Genomic DNA, 27,358 nt, shown 5'->3' on the forward strand with positions numbered 1-27,358 from the left:
AGAGCCCTGGGGACCTCCACCCCTCCCCAAGCCCCCCAGTACCCCTGCCGTTCTCCCGTTCTGAATGGGCCGGTTTCTTTGCTGAGGTGGTGCTGCCTCATGAGCTGAGGTGGCAGGGTAGCTGGAATCGCCCTCCTGGGAGGGTTTGGTCCTAGGAGCGTGCAAGGCAGAGGACACAGCAGAGCTTCTGCTGTTACCCCCTTAAATCACTAGTGCAAACCCCCATCTGCATCCGTCTGTGGTCTGGAGGACTTCAACGGGGCAGGTGCATAGAAACGCCAAAAAAAAAAAAAAGGAAACCGCTTGCTGAGTTTTCCTTCCTAGGAGGGCCGAGAGGTCCTGGAGAAACACAGAGGCCGGCCGTGTAGAGACAAAAGCACTAGCTAACACTGGTACAGACAGCGTGCCAGACACTCTCACACCTGGTCTGTATCCACCAAGTTATTGAAGTCTCTCAACAACGTCACAAAGTAGGCACCGCTGTCCCCATTCACAGAGAAAGAGAATGAGGCCACGGAGGGAGCCAGCTGTCCAGGGTGCACGCAGCCACTCCGTGGCAGAACCAGAATTTGCGTTCACATCTGTGGTCTCCAACAAAGGGAAGAAGTGGAGGCCAAGCCAAGGGGGGCAGAGCTGGTCCTGGGTGCAGTCACACCACTGCCTTCCTGATCACCCAGTGGTTGTTTGTGGAGACCCTAGCAGCCTCCCGCCGTGGCGGCTCTGCAGTCAGTGGAGAGGGGTTTCTTTCGAGGTGAGACCGAATGAAACAGAGCGTCCAACACCTGAGAAGTTTTACGACCCACCGACGCAGCCAGATGTGAGGCAGAGTTTAAAGAGAATTTGTAAGGTCCCGGTTCACACTGTTTAATAACCAGCTAGATTTACAATAGTGTTTGTCACTGATGCCTTGTCCTTAGAGCAAGCAAGATGAACAGGCCAGGTGACCCAGAAAATTCTAGGTTATGTCGTGAAAAAAATCGTAAAAAGGAAAACCTCTGCTCCCACTGAGAAGTATTACTCTTAAATTGGAGGTGATACAGTAGACTGACTGTCTCTATGCAACTGTTTCTCACCAGCCGTTTTGTTCATTCACCTGGTAGGAGGACCCACCCCCATGTGACCAGCATTTGCTGTCACCGGGACGCAGCAGAAACGCGGCAGACGGACCCCTGTCTTCAGGCAGCGTGCACTCTGTGGGGACAGCCACGGCTCACCCCAGTGAAAAGAGCCCCAATCTGGATGGGAGTGAAATCTGGTCTCGACAGCCACCACTGCAAGGTCAGTTCTTGAACCGGGGAGACTTCAGTCCCAGCTAGCGCGTTGCTTTCATTTTCGACTTTCCCCAGCCTGCACCCCAGGAAGGCGAATGCCCTTCTCTCCTCCCGAAGGGGCCGGAGCAACGGGGAAGATGGGACCTCACATCTGACATTCGTTTGACACACACAACATTTCCTTCCAGGCAGGAAAGACTCAGTTACTGTTTCCTTCGAAGGGAAGACCGCCTGTGTCCCCCTTGCCCTGTTCAGACTCTGGAATCCTGAATCGATCCCTATGGAAATTCCGGGCTTGGGAGCCCAAGTGGATTGTTTCTCATTAGTGACATTCTTCCTGGAAGGTCAGGCCGAGGAATGGTAAATAAACGTCCAAATCTGGCGCTTCCTCCCCACCCGTGATATTTAAAAGAAAGAAGGAAGGTGGGGGGGTGGGATGGGGGGAGGCTCCGGGCTGTGAGTACTCAGAATCCTTCCCCGAGCTCCTCACGGTCTGGGCTGAGGTCTGTGCTTTGGAGTAAGAGTTCTGGGCAGCGAGGGAGCTGAGTCTTCTGCCGACTCGGCCTGTTTCTTTGGGGCAGGCGCATGCCCTGTGGGTGCCTCACTCTCTCCCCTGGAGAACTGAGAGGGATGACTCTCTAGTTCAGGTTTACTGGAACAAAGCCGACGAAGCATTTACACAGACATTTCTTTTTGAAAATTTTTATTTATTGGTGTGTGTTCGTGTGTGTGTATGTGAGAGAGAGAGATCGATTTGTTGTTCCATTCATGTATGCAGTCATTGGTTGATTCTTCTATGTATCCTGACCGGGAATCGAACCCTGAACCTCGGCATATCAGGACCTGCTCCGGCCATCCGAGCTCATTTCTTGAGCCTGACTCTACCCGGAGCCTCTGTTTCTCTGCTCCTTCTCTCTGCTCACCTACGGGGGGCTGGGTGGGAAAGGGTGCCGGCCTGAGAGGCAGCACCACGCTCGGGATGTGGCAGTGCCCCGAGGCCAGCGTGCCCTGGCGTCTGCCTCCTGGCCTTTGCGTGCCGTTTGTCAAGGGCTCTGTGGCAAGTGCCTGCGCAGACTAGAAGCCAGGCTGTGGGGGAGTTTTTGATGAACTCAGCCTCGGTGTAAATGGTGGGGGGCAGGTTTAAACTTGGCAATTTTAACACTCTGATCATCTGATCTTTTGTGTTCATTTATTCTCCAAGCCTTTACTGTGTGCCTGCCATGTGTCAGCCAGTGGGGTGCATGTTGAGGACAGGGACACAGACCCCTTACCCTCAGGGTGCTCCAGCCCGGCAGGAGGGCAGGAGGGTCTGAGAGCCGGGAGAAAAGCGCCTGCCCCCGCCCTGGATGGGGGCAGCTGGTCACAGAATGCAGACTGAATCCGTGAAATGCCTCCATCCAAGATGAGCAGGAATTAACCAGGGGTAGGTGTACGGAGGGAGCAGGGAGAGAGGGTATTCCGAAGAGAACAGCCCAGAGGTGAACACCAGGTGTGGGAACCTGGGGTTTGTGGAGTGTTGCTGGAGCCTGGGCAGGAAGAGAGCTGGGGCTGGGGCTGGGCCGGGGGAGGAGAGACGACGGATGGCGGCCACAGGAATCCAGAGAACCTCGGGGGGGAAGGTAGGATGGCTCCACAGGCATCGGCGCACATCTGCCAGGCCTGGCTCTGGTTTCACTAGTGGGACACAGGGAGGAGGAAGCCCCAGGCCCGGGAAGCACCCCCCCTGCTGTAAGGGGGAACCAAGGACCACGCCCAGCAGGCATGTATTAAGAAAACATGAAAATAACATCAACAGCAGCAGAAGCGCATCTGTTTGCTGGGAGCAGTGGGGCCGGGCGTGGAGGGGAGGGGGCAGGGGCGCTTGTGTCGTGGGCTGAGCTGGGCTGGCTGGGTTTCGCGGGGGCGGGGGGCGTTGTGGAGCAGTGTGTTGGCTCCTAACCGGAATGCTGGCCAGGGCGCCCCTTGAATGCATTTCGGCAGGAAATCCATTGGTTCCAGAGTGCAGATTCCAGATTTGTTATTTTACAGGGCTAACAAGTATGTAATTATCACACGTGGGGCCCTTCAAAAGAAATGCAAACACACACCACTGAATACCCTGAGAAACGCCAGTGGAACCCACGCTCGAGTTCTGGAAGGGGGTCCGCCCCCACATCCCAGGCACACCCACTCCGGTCTGGGGTCTGCTCCCACGAGGGAGGGAGAGAGACAGTCAAGACTGGGGCTGACCTGACCAGGGGATGGGAGGAAAGTGAGTGGAGAGGGTAGGAGGCCTCTGCCCAGCTCCTCTGGAGCCTGCAGCAAAGGCCGGGCAGCGGGATGGGGGATGGTCGCACTCCCCAGCATCAGCCGAACACCGGCAGCGTGCCAGGCCGGCACCACCACATTTCATCTCTCCAGGGTCATAAAGTTTGTGTTAATATTCCGATTTCACAAAAGAGGAAATGGAGTTCAGTCTGCATATTAATCAGCTAGCTAGTGCTGCGTAACAAGTAACCTCGAGTCTCAGTGGTTCCCAAGTAAGTCAGTGGCTGTGGGCTAGGGACTCAGGAGCAGAGGGGCTGAGTGGTCTGCCTTGGGTGTCTCCTGACCCCAAGCCACATCTTGGCTGGGCTACAGCTTTCTAAAAGCTCAATGAGGGTGCAGATTTGCTTCCCAGGTGGCTTGCCAACACGGTCGGCAGGTTGGTGTTGGCTGCGGGTGGCGGGCCTCAGTTCCTCCCCTGTGGGCTCCCCCACAGCGAAGGGTCCAGGCAACCCCGGTGGAAGCTGCAGCGCCTTGTACAACATAGGCCTCAGAACTCACTGGCCCTTACGCTTGCCTCATTCTGCTGGCCACGTGGGTCAGTCTGGTTTCATGTAGAAGATGCTTCAGTGTGGCTCCTCGGGGGCCACAGAGGAGGCTGCTCCCATAGACTGATCCAGAAAACATCTGGGTCCCACTGCTGCTGAGTTCCGTGGGGATTCTAACCCAGGCTGCCCAACTCCGAAGGTGAGGCTCCCAGGTCAAGTGTCGGGTCTGATGGAGCGGCTATGCCAATGGCTTAAGAATAAAACCTGGGCCCTGGCTGGCGTAGCTCAGTGGATTGAGCGCGGGCCTGCGAACCACATGGTCGGGGTTCGATTCCCAGTCAGGGCACATGCCTGGGTTGTGGGCCAGTTCCCAGCAGGGGACACACCAGAGGCAACCATACATTGATATTTCTCTCTCTCTCTCTCTCTCCTTCCTTTCCCCTCTAAAGATAAATAAATAAAATCTAGAAAAAAATTAAAAAAAAAAAAGAATAAAACCTGGGGCCGGGGGCGGGGGGGCGAGACATGACCGGGTGTCCGCAGGCAAGTGGAGAAGCCCACTGGGCTGTGAGAACCACACTGCCTGTCCCCAGCAAGATGGAGGAAGTCCCGGAATGGGGACAAGCTGTGCCCTGGCATTTTCTGTACCCCGAGTGTTTAACTGTCACAGCAGGAAAGCTCCTGGGGGGCTCCCTTCGTGCACTGAGCTGGTCTCGGGGCTCCATGGGGGCTCTCCGTCCCTGTGGGTGAAGGGAGGAGGCACGCTCACCTTCCCTCTGGGGAGGGTGTAACAGTGCCCCGTTTGCATTGCCGTCAGCTTAGCAAAGGGAGCCCTGACTTGGGCCTCGAGCTGAGTGTCAGGGAAGGGAGGCGGTGCTGAGAGCCCACGATGAGTTAGGTCCAAACTAGGCACTGTACATTTTAAAATTCTACGTAATCTGCTCCGGGGGTAAGATAGCTATTATTATTTCTTCTTTGCAGATGAGGGCACAGAGCTCAGAGAAGGTAAGCTGTCCAAGGTGTCACACCCTTCCTAAGTGATAGAACCAGGAGGGACTCCCCGGCAGGTGGCTTCACAAGCTGGCACCGTCTCCAGCACGTCATGCTCCCTGTCTTCTGTGGATCCGAGCACTTGGTTGGGCAGAGGCCTTGCTGGGCAGAAATCGGGGCTGGAAGGAGCTAAAAATGCACCCTTGCTCCAAAGCTGGGGTAGACCCTTCTTACGAGATTTGTTTCTCTTCCCACAAGATGTGGACACATGCACAGCCACCCAGTCATACAAGGTGTTTGCGGAGTGTGTGGCAGGCTGCCCTCGCTGAGGACCCTGCATGCGCAGGAAGTGGCTGGTGTTCCCTAAGGTCACTCTTGCGTGGAGACCAGAACCACTGGGTGGTCGTGAGCACAGCAGCGCCAGTCCCTGGACTCCCTCCCACCTGCACAGCCCTGGGGACCAAGGCCCAGGGCCACTCCCTGCCACAGAGAATTCTGGGAGTTCTCCGAGCTGTAGCTCAAGAAAGTGGGAAAGGCCAGCAAAAGGCAGGCAGATGGAGAAGAGGGGAGGGGCTGAGCCGTGGTCAAGTGCACAGGACATGTCTGCACACAGGGAGCTTGGCTGCCGTCCGCGGAGGGTCTGTGAAGGAGCAGCTGCCACGGTAACGGAGAGCCTGGGCAGGGCCAGAGTGCGCAGGTGCGGAACGTGGGGCCTGCTCTCTTTAGGCAACGGGGAGCCATGGGAGAGTGTTGAGAAACCCTCGGAGCGGGGCTGGCCCAAAAGAAGTGAGTGGCTGATAGGGGCTGGCCTGTTTCTGTGCGGAGTAGCAGGAAGAGGAGAGCCGGGCTGGGGAAGACGCTCCCTGCAGGGGAAGACGCTCCCCGCAGCTTGAGCAGAGCGATGGCGGTGGAGACGCCTAACACCTGCTGAGCGCTTGTTGTGGGCCAGGCCCTTCCTGATGAGAGAGGAGAGGAAGACACAGAGAGAATCAGAAGCTTGCCCCAGGGGGCAAGTGTCACAGTCAGTGTGTGAGAGAGTGGCCCAGGTGGCCTGAGGTGACAAAGGCCTGAACGGGGGTGTGGCCACAAGAAGGAAGAGGGGTGACTGGAGGGAAGTCTTTAGTAGGAAGGAATGACCAGACTTAGTGCCACAGGGGTCAGGGTGGGGGCGATCAGTGGTCACCAATGCAGAGAAGAGGGCGCTGCAGAGACAGGGCACAGGGACAGGTCTCCGGGGGACATTTTGAACCTCCAAGACAGAGTTCTGCCCAGAAAGGGGTCCTTCACTGAGTGTAATCGTCACCTACAAAGTCACGGCATCTGCAAAGCCCTAGGGCCACTCTCTGCACGTGGGGGCAGAGGCAGGAGAGACCTGTGTGGACATGCTAGGCCCTGGGGTCCTGTGATTGGTGCCACCCTGCTGAGAGCCGTGGGCACATTGGGCGCTGGGGTGACAATGGCCTGGCTGCTGGCTCTCTGGCCCCTCAGAGAGTACGGGCCACCCCTTGGCCCTGGCTGAGAGGCCCCAGGTGGGGCTGGAGGTAGAGAGCCCAGCCCGGGGTTGGCGTGACTCCTGGGAAGCAAGCAGGATGCTCGTGGGGAGGGACGAGCAGTGGCGAAGAGCCGGGCCGTGTCTGTCTGAGTCCACCTGTGGAGAACGGGAAACCCTTGGTCTCTTCAAATGGGAGGCAGGGCCCAGGCCCTCAGCTGCAGGGGAGTGTCCCTCTCCAAAGGTCCCCATCTCTGGGATATCGATGACGGTGATGACTTTAGAGGCAGCCCCTGCTTTGAGGTCCCTACGGCAGCCAGGAGGCTGGCACACAGAGGGGGTTGCGGGGGGCAGGGGGCATCAGGCTGCTGGGGCAGCCTGAGGCCTGCTGGTGGCGTGCGAACATAGTGTGTGCACGTGTGGACGATGTGTGGCTGGGTCTCCGACTCGGAATCCTCAAAGCCCTCATCTGCTTCGGGGGCCCTCGCAGCCCAAATAGGCAAGCCCCAGACTTTGTGGGGTCCACACGGGGAGGATGTGTGTAAGTACACACAGGCCCCGGGATGTCTGGGGAGAAGCGATTCTGTAGGCACATTCACGCCAGACCCGTTGGACAAAGAGGCCGGATATTTTGCTGTTTGATAAACTTCGTAAAACGGCAGAGCTGAGTGATTTCGCCGCTGCCTGAGTGGAAGGGTTCTAAGAACCCATGCCAAGAAGATAAATATGGCCATGGCTTCAAGAGAGGGGCTGAAACAAATGTGCAGAGAAAGGTACATCAAAGTCAGACGCGCCTTCCTGACGACCAGGGGTTCCGTGTGTGGCGAAGTGCGTGCGTGTCTATGTGTGCGCCCTGGGACAAGTGTTTGGCAGACACCAGGCCACTTCGAGGGGCCCGGAGATGTGCCCTGGGCTCTCGCCAGCTGTTCTGAAGGCGGCTCTCTCCAGCACAGGCCTGCTTGGGCTTCAGCTCCAGTCGGGCCCATCCCTGCTCCATACAAAGGAAAACCACCCTCCACCGCTGCCGTGGAGATGGGGGCCCTGCAGCCAGCCAGCTGGGGTTCATTCAAAGTGGGATGATGGCGCCCAGGGGTCAGGAACCCCTCCGTGGGCAGGGTGACCAGCCCCTGAAAGATCTGTTTAGGACTGATGACAGGGGGTACAAGCTTGACTGTGAAAACATCAGCTTTCCCCTATTTGGTTCCCAAACCAGCAGCCTTCTCAGGCGTGGTGTGGGGCAAGTACAGGGGTGTGGCACGGGAACCGCATGTTAGCTATGTATGGATGGCAGCTTAAACCTCATCTAGTCAACAAGTTCGCCCCGTGTGGTCCCCGGGCCAGCATCCACAGCATCAAGAAGCTTGTTAGTGCCCTGGTCGGTATGGCTCAGCTGGTTGGAGCATTGTTCCATAGACTGAGAGGTCAGGGGTTCGATCCTCAGTCAGGGCACATACCTAGGTTATGGGTTCAATCCCATATGGGTTCAGTGCATTTGAGAGGTGGCCAACTGATGGTTCTCACATTGATGTTTTTCTCCTTTTCTCCCTTCCTCTCTCTCTCAAAAAATCAATAGGCCTGTCCTTGGGTGAGGGGAGAGAGAGAGAGAGAGAGAGAAGGAAGGAAGGAAAGGAAAGGAAAGAAAAAAGAAAAGAAAAGAGGAAGGGAGGGAGGAAGAAACTTGTCAGAAAAGCAAATTATTGGCCCTACCCCAGACCTGCTCAGTCAGAGCCTCGGCGTGTGGGGCCAAGCAATCTTTATTTTTACAATATTCTTCTGGGTGATACTGATGCAGTTTGAGGAGCACAGATCAGGGCTGTCGTTTTCATTTCGAAATGAGGGAATGGAGGCCCAGAGAGGGGACTTTGGCGAGGAGCATACAGCTAATTAAGGACTCGACCACTCCCCCTCGCTCATATAGTCTCAGCTGTTTCTTTTGCACATAGCATGGGGGGATTTTAATGATTTTTTTTCTTAGAGGCAATTGCTACGTGTTTATATATTTTCCATTCGGTAGTGAGCTGTGTAGCTCAGCGGTGTCGCTGGGGCCCAAGCCGTGGAAGTGTTTGTTACAGAGTTCAGGCCCCGGAAAGTGGGCTCCAGTTCGGCCTGAGCCCAGGCGCCCCCAGGTCCCCAGCGCCTTCCTCCCTTGTCTGTCCCCGCATGCTGTCTCTAAAGCTCCAGACGACCAGCGCCACACACAGGCTCGCTCAGTGCGGATGTTTCGGTCAGTCATCCCTCCCTCCATCGGCCAGGCCAAGTGAGAGGGAACGAGGCAGGCTTAGTTTCGCCCCGGCCCGGCCCGTAGTGGCCTTGCAGAGCAGATCTGCGTCTCCTGCTGGCTCTCCCTGGGCCCGGTGTGTTTCCGACAGCACTTCCCTGGGGCAGATTTGTTCTCTGTAAGGGAAGCACGTGGTCCCTTGCCAGCGCAGTGAGAGCAAGTGGTCTTCCACCGTGGCCATCTGGTCACCTCTCGGGGCTCCCGTCCCTGGACTGGGAAGAAAGGCAGTTTCCTAGACCTAGTGGTGGAGGGAGGAGTGCGGGGCCCTTGGAGACTTTTGGGTGAGTAACTCTTCTGAAAGAGCAGCTTCACGACAGATAGAGTGTTCTGAATTTCCCAGCAGACAGGGAAGGGACGAGTTTGCTTTGTCCAGAGGGGGACCTTACTGAAGGATTTTAAATGGGGGCAGAGTGGGGAGGGACGCCTACATGAAGATGGTTGACAAGAGGGTGGGGGGAGGAACCGGCAGGGCAGACCCCCACCCCAGCCCCTCTTCTCACAGAGTCTTCCCTGGCCCCAGAGCCTCCTAACTAAGCCTCGGCCCTCCCGGGAGCTGGGCGTTCCTTCGAGGCCCTGAAATTCAAAAGCCGGCATCCCTCACCTGCAGGGGGCTGACCTGTGCGGTGCTGCGACTTGTGAACATCCTTCTCTGCTTCTCCTGCCCCGTCCGGGGTCCTAACCTGCAGTTAAATGATTACAGTTAATTAACGCTTATTTCATTTCAAGCACTTCACAAAGCCCTGGAGACACGTGGAGTTTCCCGGGGGTGTTGCAAAACCAAGTTTGGAAGTGTCGGATCAAGAGGACTCAGACGAGGGATGGTGGAGACAAAGGAGAACCGGAGAGAGGGAGGGCGCTCGCCGAAGCTGTCTGTTTCTGCGGGGCCTCTCCCCTGGGCGCCGGGGCTCTGGCCCCGGTACTGGCTGACCCCGATCTAAACAGAGACCCACAGAGTCAGGAAGTCCCTCGGGGTCCCCACCCCCCACGACCAGCGAAGGGCAGTATCGTCCCAGCAGGAAACACCCTGTTCCCGAACTTCATTCCCCGGCTCCACCAAAGCCGGGGCGCAGGGCGGAGGGCGGCTGCTACGGTAGCCCCTCTCTCTACGAATGCGGAGGCCGCTGACTTGAGTTTGGCCCCTAAGAACTTGCCTCCTGCTCCGGGAGATTTATTAATTACGCATGTCATTGAGTCTCTGGGCCTGGGTATGGGGGCTACCGACGGAGGGCCGCCGTGCGGGCGGCTGGAGGTTCCTCTGCTCCTTGCCCTGCGTCTTTGTCCGGCGCCTCAGCCCAGCACCGGCCTCCCGCGCCGGCGTCGCGGAGAGAGTGGGTCGGGGAGAGGTCCGGGCCGAGCAGGAGTTGCGGGTGGGTGGGTGTCTTCGCCCAGCATGGCCCCCGCGCCCTCCTGCCGCCCGGCCGGTGGGTCCCCGTGCCTGGAGCCCGCGTCCCACCCGCGCACACCCAGAGTTGGCCTGCCGCGCCGGCACGGGAGACCCCTCCCAAAGCGGGAATGCGATTGAAAGAGAAAAAAGCATTCACAGTTTAATGTCAACATCGAATCTCCATAAAAGCTGATCAAAGGGAACAGGCGCTCGGTTTCTCCCCGGATCTCCGGGCGCCTGGATGCTCGGGGAGCCGGCAGAGTTGAGTTCCTCTCTCCAGCCGGGCCTGGACGCGCCGGGTACCCGCGAGCCGAAAGGGCGCCGCGCCCGTGAACTTGAGGCCTGCGAACTGAGAGCCGCGCGCAAGTCGTCGGCCGCGCAGCCGGGCGAGCGGGGCGCGGAGCCGGAGGCCGAGGAGACTCGGGAGCCGGGAGCGCGGCGCGGGGGCCTGCGAAGGACAGGCGACCTGATGGGAGGCCCAGAGGCGCGCGGATGCCGCCTGCCCAGACCGCGCCGCCCTCGCGGCCGCTTTTGTTCGGCCGAAGGCCGCGCGGGGCGGCCGGCAAAGATCGCGGAGCCCGTCGGTTGACCGCACCGCGCCGGCTCCCGTGCCTTTCCTGGCTCCTGCGGCGCCGGCAAGGCGTCAGCTTTCATTTTCTCCGGCCCCTTCTCTGTTCCACTCTTCGATAAGCTTAGGCTTGGGTCTCCTCTTCCGTTCCCGATTCTTTAAGGTGAATGACTCAATCTGGAGCTTTTTTCTCGTGTTCCCTGACAAAGTTCGCAGGTCGCAGGGACACTCCCCGGGGTTCGCGGTGAGACGGACGACTGGCCGTCCTTCAAGGTTCCGACAGGGACAGCTGTGAGTGAAGACAAACCCTCATTTATCTTGATAAATCTGGAGAACTTTATTAGTAGCAAAGCTGCAGCCTCTTCCTCTCGCCCCAAATAAAAAGGAACTGTAAACCTTGGACGTTTTCTGCGTGTGTCAGTTTTCCGCGGTGCAGCCTTGCGCCCCCGCCCCCAGGACATCAATGTAGGTGTCCGCCGAGCCTGCTCATAGGTGAGACCACGTGTCTATATTGAGTGCTTGTGTGTGTGCTGCCTGCCCGGTGATGGTGCCACCACAGTTCCCAGTGACAGGGTGTGGACGTGCAGGGGGGGGGGGGGGGTCACTTGTGTTGGGCCACCTGGGGGAAAAACCCAGGACTCACGTCGGTAAACACCCACCGGCAGGAGGATTTCACCTCCTACGTCGTGTGAAATCACCGGCGCCTCATGGCCAGCCAAGGGGCAGAAAAATTAAAGAGAGTTGGAGGGAGAGAGGCCGTGTGTGAATAACGAAAGTCAGAGAGAGGAGAGAGGACGGCTGTAGAGAGACAGACGCGGTGTTNACGTGCACGGCGGGGGGGGGGTCACTTGTGTTGGGCCACCTGGGGGAAAAACCCAGGACTCACGTCGGTAAACACCCACCGGCAGGAGGATTTCACCTCCTACGTCGTGTGAAATCACCGGCGCCTCATGGCCAGCCAAGGGGCAGAAAAATTAAAGAGAGTTGGAGGGAGAGAGGCCGTGTGTGAATAACGAAAGTCAGAGAGAGGAGAGAGGACGGCTGTAGAGAGACAGACGCGGTGTTGGAAGACACGAGAGAGATGGACATGTCCCAAAAAGACAGGCTACGAGAGGTAGACAGAAAGAGGAAAGAGAGGACACTGCTGGAAAAAGAAAGACGTAGGGAGAGGTGGAAGGAGAGGAGGAGGGACGGATGGAAGGAGAAAGAGTAGCACAGAAAGATGTGGAAGAAACACGTGAAGAGGGATGGTGGGACAAAGGGCCTGAGCCCAGGCAGCGGGGGGGAGGGGTGGGTGGGGTGGGGAGGAGAAGATCGAAGCCTTGGAAGCTGGGAGCCTTCCCAGGGCTCGGCGCCTCCCCAGGGCCTGGCTTCTCAGATTTCCCCGACGCAAGGGAAATCCAGGGCAGCCTTTTGTGGGCTCCATTTGTTTGCTCCAGACCCGGATCTGGAGATGCCGTTGATTTGGTTTTTAAACAGTGGGTTTGCAGCCTTCTGGGCCGGGGCAGCGGTCTGCTAGCCATCCTTAAACCTGCAGATTGGATTGAATTTCGGCCACTTTGATGGTCCCGTAATCGTCTCCCAGTTTTCCAATTTCCAATTCCCTCCACCGGGCTGGGGGTTGAGAAGGGACTTTAAAGATGCCTTTGATAACGTCTCATGGTTACAGATTTCCATAACAATTTTCTTTACCAGATCGTTACGTCTGATGCAGCCCCAGATGTTCTGGGGAGAAAGAGGGAACTGGTCTGTCCCCTGGGTCGTAGCCTGCAGGGCACTGGAGGCAGGCTCCCAGAGCAAATTCAAGGGCTCCGGGACTCAGGACCCTCCCCCTACCTCCAGCTCCTTCTTGGCCACACTTTCAGGTTCCTTCTCAGGGCCAGGGACCCCGGCTCTGCACGCAGCTCTGGCTTGAGTGGGGGACCCTGGATGCCTCTTTTGCACCACAGCGCACCTCTCCTGAATCCCTCCCGTGCTCTCCGCTTGGTGACAGTTTGTGGAGTCGATAAACCATTCTAAGGGCTTAGTAGGTCAAATGAATTCCAGGTGCCCCTCCTGAAGAATTTTAACAGGCCCTTCGGCAGACACAGAGTCCTCAGGAGCGTCGGGAGATTTTCCTTCTTCCTCAGACAGATTTACTGAATAGTCCCGGGTGAAGGCGCAGAGATGGGTGCAAAAGCTAATCAAAGGCGCCCCGCCCTTGAGGAACGCAGCCGTGGCGTCGCTGGGGAGAGGAAGCCTGTGAGCCGGTAGCTCGGCCTGAAGGCTGAGTGAGCGTGAGAAATGGGCGGAAGAGGTGTAATGAAGTGGCCCCTGCATTCCAAGGCAGCAAGATGACTCCGGCTGGGGACATCTGGGACAGCTTCATGGAGGAGGCAGTGTCTGTTCTGGAAGTCCTGGAGGACATGTGGTAGGCCGATGGGGGAGACTTTGGAGGCAGAGGCTTCCCCCCCCTCCCCTGCCCGCAGCCTGACCCGGGGTCGTTGATGGAACAAGTGGCTCTCACGCAGTTTGTTTCATCCAGCGTTTGTTGGAACAGGGCACTGAGCTGGGCCAGCGCTGGGTGTGGGGGATGGGAATGGAGGAGACGGTCCCTCTGGGCGCCGTTGGTATAGCTCATCTAATGCAGAACGCTAAGGGGCGCCTCACTCAGGGCTGCAGGGGCAGTGAAGGGCGGCCGAGCGGGCGGTGGCAACCAGAGCAGTTGCGCTTTTTGTGTAGTGGGTTCCACGTGACCTTGCCTCTGGAAGAAAAGGGGGGGGGGCGGTGCTCTGCTGCTGAAGAAGGAAGGAAGGAAGGAAGGAAGGGAGGGAGGAAGGAAGGAAGGCAAAAAGAAAAGAAAATCTCTAGTGCATAGGTGCTTGTGCCTTATGAAAAATGGTTAAATGAAAAATGAGCCCTAGCTGGTGTGGCTCAGTGGATTGACCAAAGTCCTGTGAACCAAAGGGTTGCCGGTTCAATTCCCAGTCAGGGCACATGCCTGGGTTGTGGGCCTGCACAGGAGGCAACTACATACTGATACCTCTCTTCCTCTCTTTCTCCTTCCCTCCTCTCTAAAAATCAATAAGTAAAATCTTTCAAAAAAAGAAAGAAAAATGAACTAACTGGAAGCATGAGAAGGTACCAGGAACCAAAGACTACCATTAGATCAGGCCAAAACCCAACTGTGAGCACGGACTTTCGATTTTAAAGGGTCCCAAGCTCCCTTCTGTGCTCTGCCTGCTGGAGGCCTCGGACTGTGGACAGAGCCCAGGTCCCAGGCTGGGTGTGCTCTGGTGTCTTCTCCCCACATCCGGCCCATCTCTCCCCGCCTCCCCCGCTGTTAGGAGTGACTGGGTTTAAGCTGTTCCCAGAACTCCCATGAGCCCTATCCCAACGATACCCCAGGACTGGGTTCCAAATATGGGGGTGTCTCATGGCCTCAGCTTAGCCACAGTTAGAAATCCCACCCCCTGTTTTTGATATCCCGTGAGTTGCAATATGACGTATTGCCACCAGGGGGCAGAACAGAAACGTGGGGCTCTGCTCTCTGCGGGCTAGGCTTGATGCTGCTGTTGTCCGTCCACACAGTGTGGGGAGTCCCCTCAAAGGACCTCCCTGCATGGTGGACGAGGATGCATGCATGGAGACACCGCCTGCAACAAGCTTACAGTCTGTCTCCTGGTGACTTCGATGGTGCAGGGCCTTACTCCTTAAGTCGGCAGCAGAGTCTGTTGGGGCGGGAACCCCAGCACCTTCCAGCACTTTCCCCTCCCTTCCCAGTAGTCCCTGAGGTGCCCCAGCTGCCTGGCTTCTGCTTAGGGTCCCCACTGCATCCTGCCCCCAAGGCCTTAGCTCCTGGCTTCTGCTTAGGGTCCCCACTGCATCCTGCCCACCCCCCCGGGCCCCAAGCTAGGCTCAGTGGGAATCAGAGGCAGGGAAGTGGACAAAGACTCCGCCTTGGGGAATTGGAGGGACAGACAAAATAGAGCTTTCCAGAAACATGCCGGAGGCAGTGAGCAGCGGGCTGGTCTGTGGGCAGTAGAGGGTGCCAGTGGGGCTTCAAAGGACGTACGTAGTCTGCAGGCTCGCTGCTGAGACCTCAGTGCCCCGCACCAAGCAGGCGCCCCATTACCGAGTGTTGAATGAATAGAGGTGGTGGGAAGAAGTTTAGGAGGGTTTTCACACAAGGGACAGTGGAGGGGAGGTGTCTAACAGGCGTATAGCCAGGGCCACTTCCAGGGTGACCTGCCACCCTGGGGTTTAAACCTGAAGCTCTGTCTTTGAGGAAGCCCTTCAGCCCCAGGCACACCTGACAGTGGTCCCCCTCTCCACCGCTCCCCTAGGGAAAGGGTCCTGCAGCTGGTGCATCCTGGCCCTCCCTCCATCCTGCCCCCTTTCCCCTTCTCTCTCCCAGCAGGGTCTCCTCTCAGGTCCCCTGGGTCTGGCCCTGTCCCCGCCATGACCCCCCAGCCTGACCTCCAGGGCTGCCCACTTCCCTTTTGCTTGGCCTGTCCCTGATAAGGAGACTGGAAACAGGTTTGCCCTTTCACCTCCGCATATCTGGAGCCCTCAGGTCCCCACATTGTGGGTCACATCCTGCCAGTCCCTGTGCCTCCCCCAGCTGTAGGCCACCAACCCAAGGACTGTGGAGTGAGGGGGCTGCACAGAGGCCACTGGCCTTGGGAGACGGGCCTCTCCGGGCCCTGGGCAAGTATGGTCCCAGCACCCACCCTCAGGACACCAGAGTGACCGGATGGGATGGCTGAGCTGACCGAGTCCTCCCCTGCATTCTGACTGACATTCTTGATGGAATTGGCCGGATGTTTCTCCTTCACAAGAGACACAGCCACGGGCAAGACAGCTGCGCCTCCCTCAGTCAGCACAGCTGGAGGTGCCGAGAGCCCAGGACCCAGCTTGCTTCCTACTTTTGGGATAACATCTCAGGGCCAAAAGGTCTCCAGGGGAGGGTGTGATGGCTCCTCTGAAGGCCCCAGGAGGTCAGCAGGATTGGCATCTGAATGCCCTCTCTCTCTCTCTCTCTCTCTCTCTCTCTCTCTCTCGCCTTTTCTCCCGAGCGCTGTTCTCTGCCTGGGTCCGTGGACCCCACACGGCCACTGTCATCTGACTCGGGCTGGCAGTGCAGTGTCTGGGCCGCCTGAGAGTCTGGTCTAGGCCAGGGTCCTGAGTCATGCCCAGACCCAACATTTGGGGACATTATTGTCCAAAACTCCAGCAGTGTGGCCGGATGCAACTGGCATTTAAAGGGCATGTTTAATCCGTGCCAATTCAGGAGGCGTTTCTGGAATTGGTGGCATTTGGGGGGATGTCTTCGGTAACAACGTCCATTTGGGGACCTAGAGGTGGTGAGAATTGGACATTCAGAGAGTTTTCCCGGTTAGCGAAATCCAGTCTCGGCAAATGCCAGAAGCAACTCGAGAGGGAAGGGTGGGCCACCTGCAGCCTGCAGGGGCTGCACAGGGAAAAGGAAGTGTTTCTGCCTTGATCTTGGGGTGGTTTGGGTGATTATGAGCTTTGGGTATGAATATGAGGCTCAGAGCTCTTATTTGCATCCCTGCGTCTTTTATAGCCACGAATTTTGTTGGGGTCCCCCCGCCCAGATTTAGTCACGTGAATAGCACCTTCGAGATTTGGTCCACATCTGAGTACCACTTGCACTATTAACATTTTTCTTTAAATTAACTCAGCGCGCGCGTGCACACACACACACACACACACACATCTTTTAAGAGGAAATTTTACATCCTTACCATAAATGGAAAGCTAGTAGCACTTGTCATAAACAGAGTCGCCGTAAAAACAAATAAAATGAAATCATAGCAGTGTGATTCCACTGCAGCCAGGGTTAGGGTTAGCTTGGGGAGGGCTCTGAGGCGGAGGTTTGCTTTCTTTCCTGAACCAGGCACATTAGCAAGTGTTAGAGGGTGTGAAAGCCCCACTGGCCATGTTTTTAGTGACCAGGTGCAGCTGTTATTAAAAGGGCAGGTCGTAATCACATATGAAAGAGAATTGGAGAGGAACTATTTTCTCACACTTCAGGGCGCTGCCTAAGACTGTCCAGGTCCGCCCCAGGGGCGCCCAGCAAGCCTGCCTGGGAGGAGCCGCTCCCTGGCCATTGGCCAGCAGTGTCCCTCGCAGGGAACCCCTGATCACCGGGCCCTCACAGGGCTCTCTGCCCTCGGACCTGCCCCCAGGGAGAGGGTTGACCTGGTGGAGTTGCTGGAGACCAGGTTGGGGGTGGGGAGCAGTCTAGCTTTCTCTGACGTTGCCCAGAATATTCCAATCTTAAGGAGATAACCCTAGAAAGACTGTTACTGCTTTTCTATGCAGAGCTGTGGGGGTTTCCGCTCAAGGTTACAAGAAAAGTCCCGTCACAGGAGCAAGCAGGGCATTTGAGCGACACTGTCTGCTCCTGACGATTGTCAGCAGATATTTTCAGCTCTGCCCATGTCCCTGAGTGCTGGCCGTGTCTGTCTGTCCAGCTGTCCATTGGTCCTCCCCATGGGCAGGCCTGCCGGGCATCCCAAAGGTAGCGTGTCGGAACAAAGCATTGACCCCGGCCCCAAACCTGTTGTTTCTCTCCCTGGCCCCATCTCAGCTGAAGGCACTGCCACGCTCCAGTGGCTGGAGCCAGGACACCCACGTGGCCACTTTGCTGTCCTTACACCGGGGTCCAGCCCATCCATTGTCCTATTGGCTCCACCTCCCCAAAGCATCCCAAATTCAGTGACTTCTCTAAGCCCTTCCGCCACCGTCCTGGGCCATGCCCCGCCCTCTCTTGCCTGATGGCCGGCCTCCCCGCCTCGCCCTGTTCTGCACACCAGAGCCGAGAGGGTTTTGAAGAGATCGGACGGAGTGTACACCCTCAGCGTAGATTCCTTCAGGGGCTTCTCATGGCTCCCAGAACAAGATCCACGCTCCATTCGGGACCCGGGCCCTGCACCTGCCCTTCCGCACCTCACCCCCTCTGCCCGGTTCAGTGTGCTCCTGCCACGTCCAGTGCCAACCAGGTCGGCTGACACAGTCACGGCTTGGAGATGCCGCGTCCAATGCCAACCAGGTCGGCTGACACAGTCACGGCTTGGGGACAAAGGCTTCACAGAAGCGTTTTCCAGCAGGACGGACGTGGCATTAGTGGATATATGGTGTTGCTTTTATTCTTACTGTTTCTTAGTATTCTAACCTTTGCACTTCTGATAATTTGGAATCTCCTAGAATTAATGACCACTCTCAGAGAAAAAACAACAGTTGGCTCAAGTCCTAAGCAATATCACCCTGGCTGAATTAAGGCATCGTACTTTACTTATTTGTTCCTGTGAAAGCCACCCAAGAAAGAACAGTTCAGGGAAAAATGTGTATTCCCACAGAACTGCCTCATAGAATAGCAAAAACCCCTTTAGAAAATAGCCTCTGTTTGTCAAAGAGTTGTTAGAGTAACAGCCCCTCCTTTACCTTGAATAGGAATATATATCAATTAGAATTAGACAGGCATAAAAACAGAAGAAGCTGGTTAGCTATTACAAACTAAGCACTTAGAAACAACTACCAAGGAGTTAGAGTCCTCAGTATACAAAAAACATTTTAGACAGCAAGATAGATAGCTAAATTAGATATTACAAAGGCTTATAATAAATTTCCTAACCTCTGCTCGGTCTAAGCGTACCTGTTGCCCATGACAATTTCTGAGAACTTTAATAAACAATAAGACATTCAAACTGTATACATAGAACTATTTCAAATTGTCTGATTAATGGTTTTCCTGGTCAAAATAACTTTTATTTAACATAACTGAAACTATGGGAACTTTCATACTTTTCCTAGTTACCTTTGTATTGATTTTTTCTGCTTAACTGATCATGCCATGCACCTGTAAATGTTAATCACTACCAGAAATGAAAATATAAAAACCTGCTTGTACTTGCAATAAACGGAACAGTGCTTCACCTGCCTTTGAGCTGTGTAGTTGCCTGTTACCCAGCGCCAATGCCTACTCTCACCTGAGGGACCCTAAGATAAGCTGCGGCCGGACCTCGGCATGCTCCCACCCTCCACCCGCCTCCCCACCCAGGGCCTTTGCCCTCGCTGTCCCTCTGCCCGGACGCTCTCTCCCTGACCCCTGCATTCCTCCTTCAGGTCCTCAGTGAAATGGCCCCTCCCGAGCGAGGTGTTCGGAGCTCTCGGTCAGCACCTTGCCCACCCTCTTCCGACTCTTCAACCTGCTTTTTCCTTCAGGGAACGTCTTCACTTCTCTTTTCCTTTTGGAGGGCAGTTTCTTTCCATAGTTGAAATGTTTCGTTCCACTGTCGTCTTGCCGGCATGGTGTCTGAAAAGAAGTCCCACGTGATGCTTGTCCTCATTCCTCCACAGGTAAAGCATTTTTTTCCTTCTGCCATCGTTCAAGGTTTGCTGCTGGGCTGGATTGTCTGCAGTGTGAGAGTGGCATGCCCAGGTGCAGACTTCGGGTACTCGTCCTGCGGGGGGTTCTCCCCTGTAGAACGGGGTATCTGTAGTAGGTAATGACCGGCTCACTTCTGTGTGTCTCACACCCATGTCACCACCTCCCGGATCCGGAGTTAGTCCTTCACTAGTGCCCTGGACCTCCTGGGGTGCCTTTCAGTCAGTGCCCCCCAAGTAACCCCGAGTTTAACCTACCTTTATCTTTCATTGATATTAGGAAGGACTGTCTTTTATTTTATCCTCTTTATGTTATTGTTTTTTAAAATAATTTATTTGTTTATTTTTAGAGAGAGAGGAAGGGAAGGACAGAGGGAGAGAGACATCTCTGTGTGGTTGCCTCTCATGCGCCCCCTACTGGGGACCTGGCCCACAACTCAGGCCCATGCCCTGAATGAGAATCAAACCAGAGACCCTTTGGTTTGCGGGCTTGCGCTCAATCCACTGAACTCCCCAGCCGGGTGTAAAACACTTAAAAATTTTTTTTAAAGTGTTAAAATAACTATTGTCAATTCTTTAATGTCCTTACTTGGTTAAATGAAAAGAACATTAAATTATAATGTCATGGTCCATTAAGGGCAAATTTGGGAACCAGTAAGTTAGCCCCTTGGCCCACCCTACTCTGCACTGCCCGCCTGAGTCTCCCAGGCTGAGGGAGCAATTTTTTCTTTCTTTTTTTCTTTTTCTGTTCATCATAGCTCTTAGGTCTGTTTTGACTCATAAGAGTCCCTCCTCCTCCCCACAACCCAATTATTTTGTTGTTGACGCTGTTATAGACGTCCCCTTCCCCCACTTTGGCGCCCTCTACCTGGCCCCGCCCCGCCCCCAGCCTTCACCACGCTGTTGTCCGTGTCTGTAGGCTTTGGATATCACATGTATGTCCTGTGGCTAATCTCTTCCAGTCCCTCCACCCCTCCCCTCTGAGATCTGCCAGTCTGTTCAATGTATCCATGCTTCTGGTTTTATTGTGTTTGTCAGTTTATTTTGTTCATTAGATGCTACATATGAGTGAGATCAGCTGGTACTTGTCATCCTCTGACGGCCTTATTTCGCTTAGCATAATGATCTCCAGGTCCATCCATGCTGTCTAAAAGGTGGAGTTCCTTCTTTTTTACAGTTGCATAATATTCTATTGTGTAAATGTACCACAGCTTCTTTTTTTCTCTTTAAGATTTTATTTATTTTTAGAGCGAGGCAAAGGCAGGGAGAAAGAGAGGGAAACATCAGTGTGTGGTTGGTTGCCTCTTGTGCGTCCCCTACTGGGGACCCGGCCTGCACCCCAGGCATGTGCCTTGACTGGGAATTGAACCAGCAACCCTTTGGTTTGCAAGTTGGCACTCAATCCACTGAGCCACACCAGCCAGAGCTGTACCACATCTTCTTTATTCACTCTTCTACTGTTGGGCACTTAGGCTGTTTCCAGGCCTTGGTGATTGTAGATAACGATGCTGTGAAAATAAGGGTGTATATATTCTTTCTGATTGGTGTTTTGAGGTTCTTAAGGTATATTCCCAGAAGTGCAACCACTGGGTCAAAAGGCAATTCCGTTTTTAGTTTTTTAAGGAAACCCCATGCTGCTTCTCACGGCGGCAGTGAGCGAGGGCTCTCTGTTCTCCACGTCACACCTGCGCTTGTTTGTTGGTTTGTGGATGGCAGCCATTCTGACAGGTGACGGGGGGGACAACTCTGCACGTTCGTCACAGCGTCCGGCCGGCAGCAGGTTTTTAAAATGCCTGCTCATGGGTGGGTGGATGAATGGATTGGTCTGCTGTGTAGATGACCCTTCCTGCCCTTGAAGGGGCCTGCCTTTGTCTGGGCTGGGTGCCCCAGGTGCTGGTTGGTGAGGTCGAGAGCCCAGGATGCCAGCCTGGTACCGTGAACTGCCCACCGCCTTCTGGGGACCCTGGCTGGACTCTCGCGACCGCACCCCGTACTCACACAGATGCTCGCCACCCTCCGCAGCCCCAGCCCCGTCATCACCCTCACCTGTGGCAGGGCCTCACTGCCCGGCAGCTTGCTCCCAGCGGGCCCAGCCCCTTCCTGCCCCTCCTCTGGGCCTGCTCCCGCCTCTGGCCTTCCTCCCTCCTCCTCCTGCCTGGGGTTGGGGGCAGTTCAGGATCCACACTGTGAACCACGTCAGGCTCCGGGACCCAGGGCTCTTACCTGGGTGCGCACTTCCAGATGGAGGCTAAGGGGCACATTTGCACAGCTGAGGGGGTGGGGATGGGGAGGGGGGTCCTGGGACCCCCGGACACCGCTGCCCCTTCCCCTCCAGCTCCCCCTATGAAGCTGAGCTGGCTGCAAGCTCCAAGACGACCCGACGACCTTCTGGGGACCCCGACCTTCTGGGGACCCCGGAGGGGCAGGAGCAGGATAGAGATCCAGGGCTGTGTCCGCACCCTCCCTCAGACCCAGGCTGCCTCCCTGCCCAGGCCGCTCAGAACTCACCCACCTCACAGTCCCAGCCTCCCCACTCCCGGGGCTGTCCCGAGTGTCAGCAGCAATTTCCTGGCAGGCCAGGTGACAGTAGCCTGAGCCAGCCTGGGGAAACCCAATGCGACGGTGTCAGTGGCGGGTGTCCCTCAGCGTCTGGGGACTGGGGCTGAGACTGTGCAGAGCTGGCTGCCCTCCCCTCCCCCACCCCCACAGCTTCCCTGCTGCTCCCACAGCTTCCCTGGCCGTTTCACACTGATGGATGCATTTGTGCCCCCCCCCCCCGGCATCCTGGGAGCCTGGCAAAGATACCTCTTCACTGCTTCCAGGAAAGTCGCCCACACCTAGAGGCAGTGGCTGGGGTGATGGTGCCCTGCTGGGCAGGCACAGCCCTCCGTGCCCCGGTGGGGTGAGGACCCTGCCTCAGGGAGGGGCAGAGTGACTGTACCCCTCCCTCCCCACTGTCATCCAGCTCCTGCATTCAGAGAGGTGGCCTCATCCTTGGGGTGGCCGGCCAGCAGGCCGCTCCTCTGCCTCTGGTTTGAGCTTGTTGCTGGGTCATGCGGGACACCCCCTTTCTCTGCCAGCCAGAATGCTCCCCTGGGAAGACCGCGTCTCCCCTCCCTGCTGTGTCCCCTTCAGGTCAGCAGGGCTGTTTTCCAAGGACGGGTCCTTGAGCCTGGAGACCGGCCATATTTTGTTGAGTCTAATTGCATCTTCATAGGCTTGGATACAGTGGATCCATATGAAAACATATAGTCTAAATTGAAATGACTCAGTACTACCGTAGGAACTGGTTTCCTGGATAATGCGCGTGTCCCCAGCCGTGACACAGAGGAGGGGCTAAGGCACGTGTTGCTGTGCTGGATCAGGCCATCTCGACCTACAGGGGGTGGTGGGCTTCCTGACTCATGGTGGGAGGGGGGCTCTGAGACTGGTCCCACCCTGCAGGGGCTGGGAGACACCTCCAGAGGTTTGGACGGCGAGCGAGCAGCCGTTTGTTTGGTCTGGGCTTCAGCCCTGGCCAATGTCCAGGGAAACTCTTTTCTCTTGGCTGGAGGACTTTTTGTTGTTGTCACCAGAACTTCTCTCGAGGGCCAGCTGAGCACGTGCGTCCCCTGTGTCCCCCGCCCCCCGCTTAAGTCTTCTGCCTGCTCAGTGCGTTAGACAGGGCCAGGTCCCGCTCTCCAGGAGCCCAAAGTCATCCCCTTGAGCTGTGGAATGTGGCCCCTGGGGTCCCCTTCGAGGCTGCCTAATAGTTAAGTCTCCTCTCTGTAGGAGGTTCTGGCTGCAGGCGCCGCCCGGTCCCTGCTAAATGACTGTCACCCCGGCCAGGTCCAAAGGTCTCCGGATAAAACAGTACAGCTCTTCCCAAGCTTGGGGGTGGTGTGGACCAACTAAAAATCGATTTTCACAGAAGGAATGGCCACAGATTTGACCATTTTAATTTTGCCAAGAAGACCTTCTAGAAGTCCTCCTTTCGACATGGTTTGTGACAAGGACAGAGCCTTTTAAGTCAGGAAAGGGGTGGTACTTCCCACTAAAAAGAACCCACTACCGATTTCCTCCTTCACCTCAGACTGGGAAAAGCGATGGAGGAACCCCGCCCCTTCTGTGGACCTGAAGTAGAAGACTCAGGTGTGTCCCAGGGAGCCCCTGTCCGGCTCTCCCGACCTCCACCACCACCTCGCAGCCCCCTCTGGCAAGGGGCCCAGGGTGTGGGAGGGTGACTGGCGTGTGGCCAGAGCCAGGCCAGGCCCTGCTGGCTGAGGAGCAGGAGGGTTGTGGGGAGGGAGGGAGCTCTGCCCTACCAGCATCACCGTTTCTGTCTGGAGGCCTGGACCGGAGAACTGGCCGAGGGCTCGACCTGAGGGGATGGAGCCCAGATCAGGCATCCTGAGCCTTAGATAATGACGCCAGCCTGCTCTCTGGTTGGCTGAGTGACTGGGGCCCGTCCCCAACCCTCTTGTTGACTCACGGGGCTAATATGAGTAGAGCCACTCACGGCCAGGGCACAATGGTCTGGCCACAGGGGCTTCGTTTAGAAGGCACTAAACGTTCGGACCCCAGAGCACCCAGGTTGCTGGCTCCCACTTCAGAGCCTCGCCCCCACACTCCACAGCCTCCAGGTCTTCATTGAACTTGAAATCCGTGCAGGGAAGTCAGTTTTTCCCCCAGCCTGTTGCTCCATCGGTCCTTTGTTCCATCAACCCGGGCCCTCACACGTCCCATTTTCTGCCGGGTTCCGTGTGTTTGACTTCAGGTTGGCACCTGACTGCCCGGTGCTGGCGCACCTGGGCGCACAGCTGGAGTGTGGACACCTTTGCGTGGGCTCTTCCTGGGGTTGGGTGGTGGGGGCTGCCTCTGACACTCGCGCACCTCCTTCCCCTCGTCTCTCAATCTCAAGACCAGGAGGAAGCTCCTCCCTCGGCAAAACGACTCCCTATTGGTGCTCCTCTGCCTGGGGGGCTCCCTCAGCCGCCCCCCTCCTCACTGCAGGATGGGAGTAGCAGCTGCTCTCAGGGAAAACCTGTGTCTTTGCCCGCCTCCGTCCCAGCCTTTCGATCCCCTCTCCGCCCCAGCAGTCGGCCCCCAGGTCCCCTCACTGGCAGCCCCTATCTGCCCCAGGATCTGACCTGCAGATGCACTCCCTGCTCAGCGTGCTCCTGACCCCTGTGTGGCGATGCCGCCCGGCCGCCTGCCCCGGGGCCAGCTCCGGCCTGCTCGCCTTGCCTTGAAAAGCCCTCATGTCTTGAAGCTGATTAAAACAAACACAGCTCATATTTTTGTTCTTAATCCAATTCTGCGCTGGGCTGGGGTCGAGGAGGGAGGATAGAATGACAGGAGCCCATTCCTGGCCGTGGGGGGGGGGGAGACGCAGCTCAGGTAGGGGCCAAGCAGCCCCCAGGGGCTGGGGAATCCGTAGGTCCTTGTGGGGCGAGCTGGACAGTGGCTAGTGGGCCTCTGGGAACAAGTCTCAGCTGCAGGGGCAGGAGGAAGGGCCCCTTTGCCAGGGCCTTCCCAGCTGGGGGCTCCCAATAAAGGCCTTTCTTCTCTAGTCTGGGAGCAAGACAGGCTCCTCTTGTCTCAGCTGACCCCTAACCCTGTGGCATCTCTCCCCAGCACTTGGCCTTGGAGTCCCTCAGGACACACCCAGACGTGCACCGTGGATGCCTTTCCCTGTAGCCAGCAAGAGAACTCTGTCTGTCAAGGACCCAGAGAACTCTGCTATTGTTCGAACCAGAAGCCGGATGTCCTGATGGGGCCACCGCCCATCCCAGAGCTCAGAGTCCAGGGGTGGGTATGGAGGCCATGTGCCCGGGTTCGAGTCTCGCTCTGCTGCTCGAGTGTTGTGGCACCGTGAGCAAGTCATTGGATCTCTTTGCACCACAGTTTCATCGTCTGTGCAGTGAGGGGCGTAGGGGTGCCCACCTCAGGGTTGTGGGGAAGAGGTACCTGCTCAGCACTCACACTGAGAACAGCCCTGTGCCGTGTGCTGTGCGGAGCTGGCTGTTTGGAATACTCTGGAATGCTCAGTTCAGGCCCTACAGGACGTACTGCTACCAGGGGAAGTCTTGATCATTCTCGTTATCTCTGAAGGCAGGGGGACGTAGTCCTGGGCCCGTCGCCCAGGGACTTGTGGTCGGAAGCCAATCGCGCCTGCTCTCCGAGCCTCAGTTCTGTGCCTGCTCCCTGTGGAATGGGAGCAGACTCAGCCTCCGGGGAGGGTGCTGCACTTCAACTGCCAAATTAAGCATGGAAGAGCCTGCCACTGTGCGTGGCCCGTGTCTACCGAATCTTAGGTATTCGGTGTTTCATTGCTGAGTGAGACCTCCAGCGACAGTCTTGCCTAGGAGAGGAGGGAAGGAGAAAAGTCAAATAAAAAGATGGGAAGGGCTCTGGCTGGTGTGGCTCAGTGGATTGAGCTCAGGCCTGCAAACCAAAGAAAGGGTCGTGGGTTCGATTCCCAGTCAGGGCACATGCCTGGGTTGCGGGGTCAGGTCCCCAGTAGGGGGCGTGCAACAGGCAACCACACATTGATGTTTCTTTCCCTCTCTTTCTCCTTCCCTTCCCTTCTCTCTAAAAATAAATAAATGAAATCTTAAAATAAAAAGACAGGAAAGAGGGGACAGGAAAGGCAAAAACAAAACAGAATGGCTCGGAGAGTGGCTGCGGGAATGAGGCTCAAGAATCAGAGTACAGAGGTAAGGGAGATAGAACAAACGGCCAGAAACAAAAGGTAAAGCCAAAAAAGCAGAGAAAAAGAGCTAGATAGAAGAGTCCAGAGGGAGGGGCCGAGGAGAAGGGTGGGGAGGGGCCCAGAGAGATGGGACAGTGGGCGCACCCCAGGGAGGGTCTCAGCGTCTGCCTTGTGCCTGCAGGGACACGATGTCTCGCAGGCTGAGGTCTCTGGGCGGGAGAGGGCAGCAGAGGCCAAGGTCCTAGCCATTCCTTCCCCTCCAACTGGCTTCTCAAAGCTCTAGGCCAGGAGGCGCCCCTCCCCAACCCCCACCCTCTTAGAGCCACAGAGGTCCTGGACCAGCTAGCATCAGAGGTCCTTCTGCGAGGCTGCTGGCCTGGGGAGGTTCTAGCTCCGCATTGCAGAGGCGCTCAGCGATGCTCTCCCCTCATCCTCAGAAGCCTTTTGGGCTGAATACCAAAGATCCATTGTACGAGTCCCAGTCTGGACAGCTCGTGGCCGCCTGCAGAATGGGCCGAGTTCCTCCTAGGGCAAGACCCTCACTGCCCTTCAGAGGTGTCTGTTGGGCCCCTTCCAGGATGGACCCGCAGTTACTATGGCGGCAGATCCGTCAATGGATAAACGACCACATCCTCTGCGCCCCCTCTGGAGGACGGGGGTTGGTCAGGGGGACCTAGCAGACTGCCCGGCCTAGCCTTGGCAGGGCGGCCTCGACTCCCAGGTTCAGGGGTCTCTCACCCTTCCCCCCGCCCTGTGGTCACTGGGCTTGGGCAGGGCCAGTCCCCCACACCCCACCTAGAAACCAAGCCGCATCAGTGGGTCATGGAAAGGGGGCTGGAAAGGGCCCATAAAAGCCTCAGGCGCCCGTAGATGCGGAGTGGGCCCGTGAAAGGCCAAAGCGCTTTTATGTGCTAGTTAAAGGCCTTCCCGTTGTGTCCAGGATTTACAGGGAGGGGAGTGGGGGCAGGGGTGAGGGGAGGCCAAGTGCAGCCTCCACAGACACGGACACTCCTCAGGGCTGTTTGGAACCTGGGGGCACTTAGCAGTTTCTGGGCTCTCACACTCCACTTCCCATGCAGGGACTGTGAGACCCCGCTTTGGTTCTCTGACATCCTGAGCCAGCTCCCTGGGGCAGTGGTGGCCGATGCAGTGACATATTCCAGGCCAGCAGTGCCCCCATCCAGGGGGAAGGCGCCCTGGAGACAGAGGCAGGGCCCCCAACAGGCAGAGGTCAGGTGGCTCGGGGGGGTTTAAGCGTAGGGACTGGGCTGACCCCCATGGCTTCCTCTGGAGAAACTGCTCCATGGCCAGCAGCCTTGTCTGCACCCTGGGTCTGATCCCAGGGCCAGGGGACCATAGAGAGAGCCCGGCATCTGCCCTATCTCAGCTCCCCAAGTTAGAAAGGTTCACGGGGGGGAGGGGGCGGCCTGCCTCCAGGGGGTGCCTGTAGGAAGGTGATGTCCAAGTTAGTGGGTTATTGAGTTTAGTTTCCTCTTTG

General features: G+C 56.8%; 1 long non-coding RNA gene across 2 annotated transcripts in view; it reads left to right on the plus strand.

The window, feature by feature from the left end:
• Nucleotides 1–25,226, plus strand: part of LOC118982004 (uncharacterized) — a 28,317-nt gene extending 3,091 nt beyond the window's left edge. Inside the window, exons 2-3 of one of the 2 annotated variants that reach the window (XR_005065451.1) lie at nt 1,101–1,278; nt 24,783–25,226. This is a non-coding gene — a long non-coding RNA (uncharacterized LOC118982004). Of the gene's footprint in view, nt 1–1,100; nt 1,279–1,459; nt 1,628–24,782 lie in introns of those variants that run through there. The other variant, XR_005065452.1, reaches the window with a different exon arrangement.
• Nucleotides 25,227–27,358: the final 2,132 nt, after the last annotated feature.

Source organism: Sturnira hondurensis, unplaced genomic scaffold (assembly GCF_014824575.4).
Source record: "Sturnira hondurensis isolate 20B ecotype Veracruz unplaced genomic scaffold, ASM1482457v3 Scaffold0024822, whole genome shotgun sequence".
NCBI lineage: Eukaryota > Metazoa > Chordata > Mammalia > Chiroptera > Phyllostomidae > Sturnira > Sturnira hondurensis.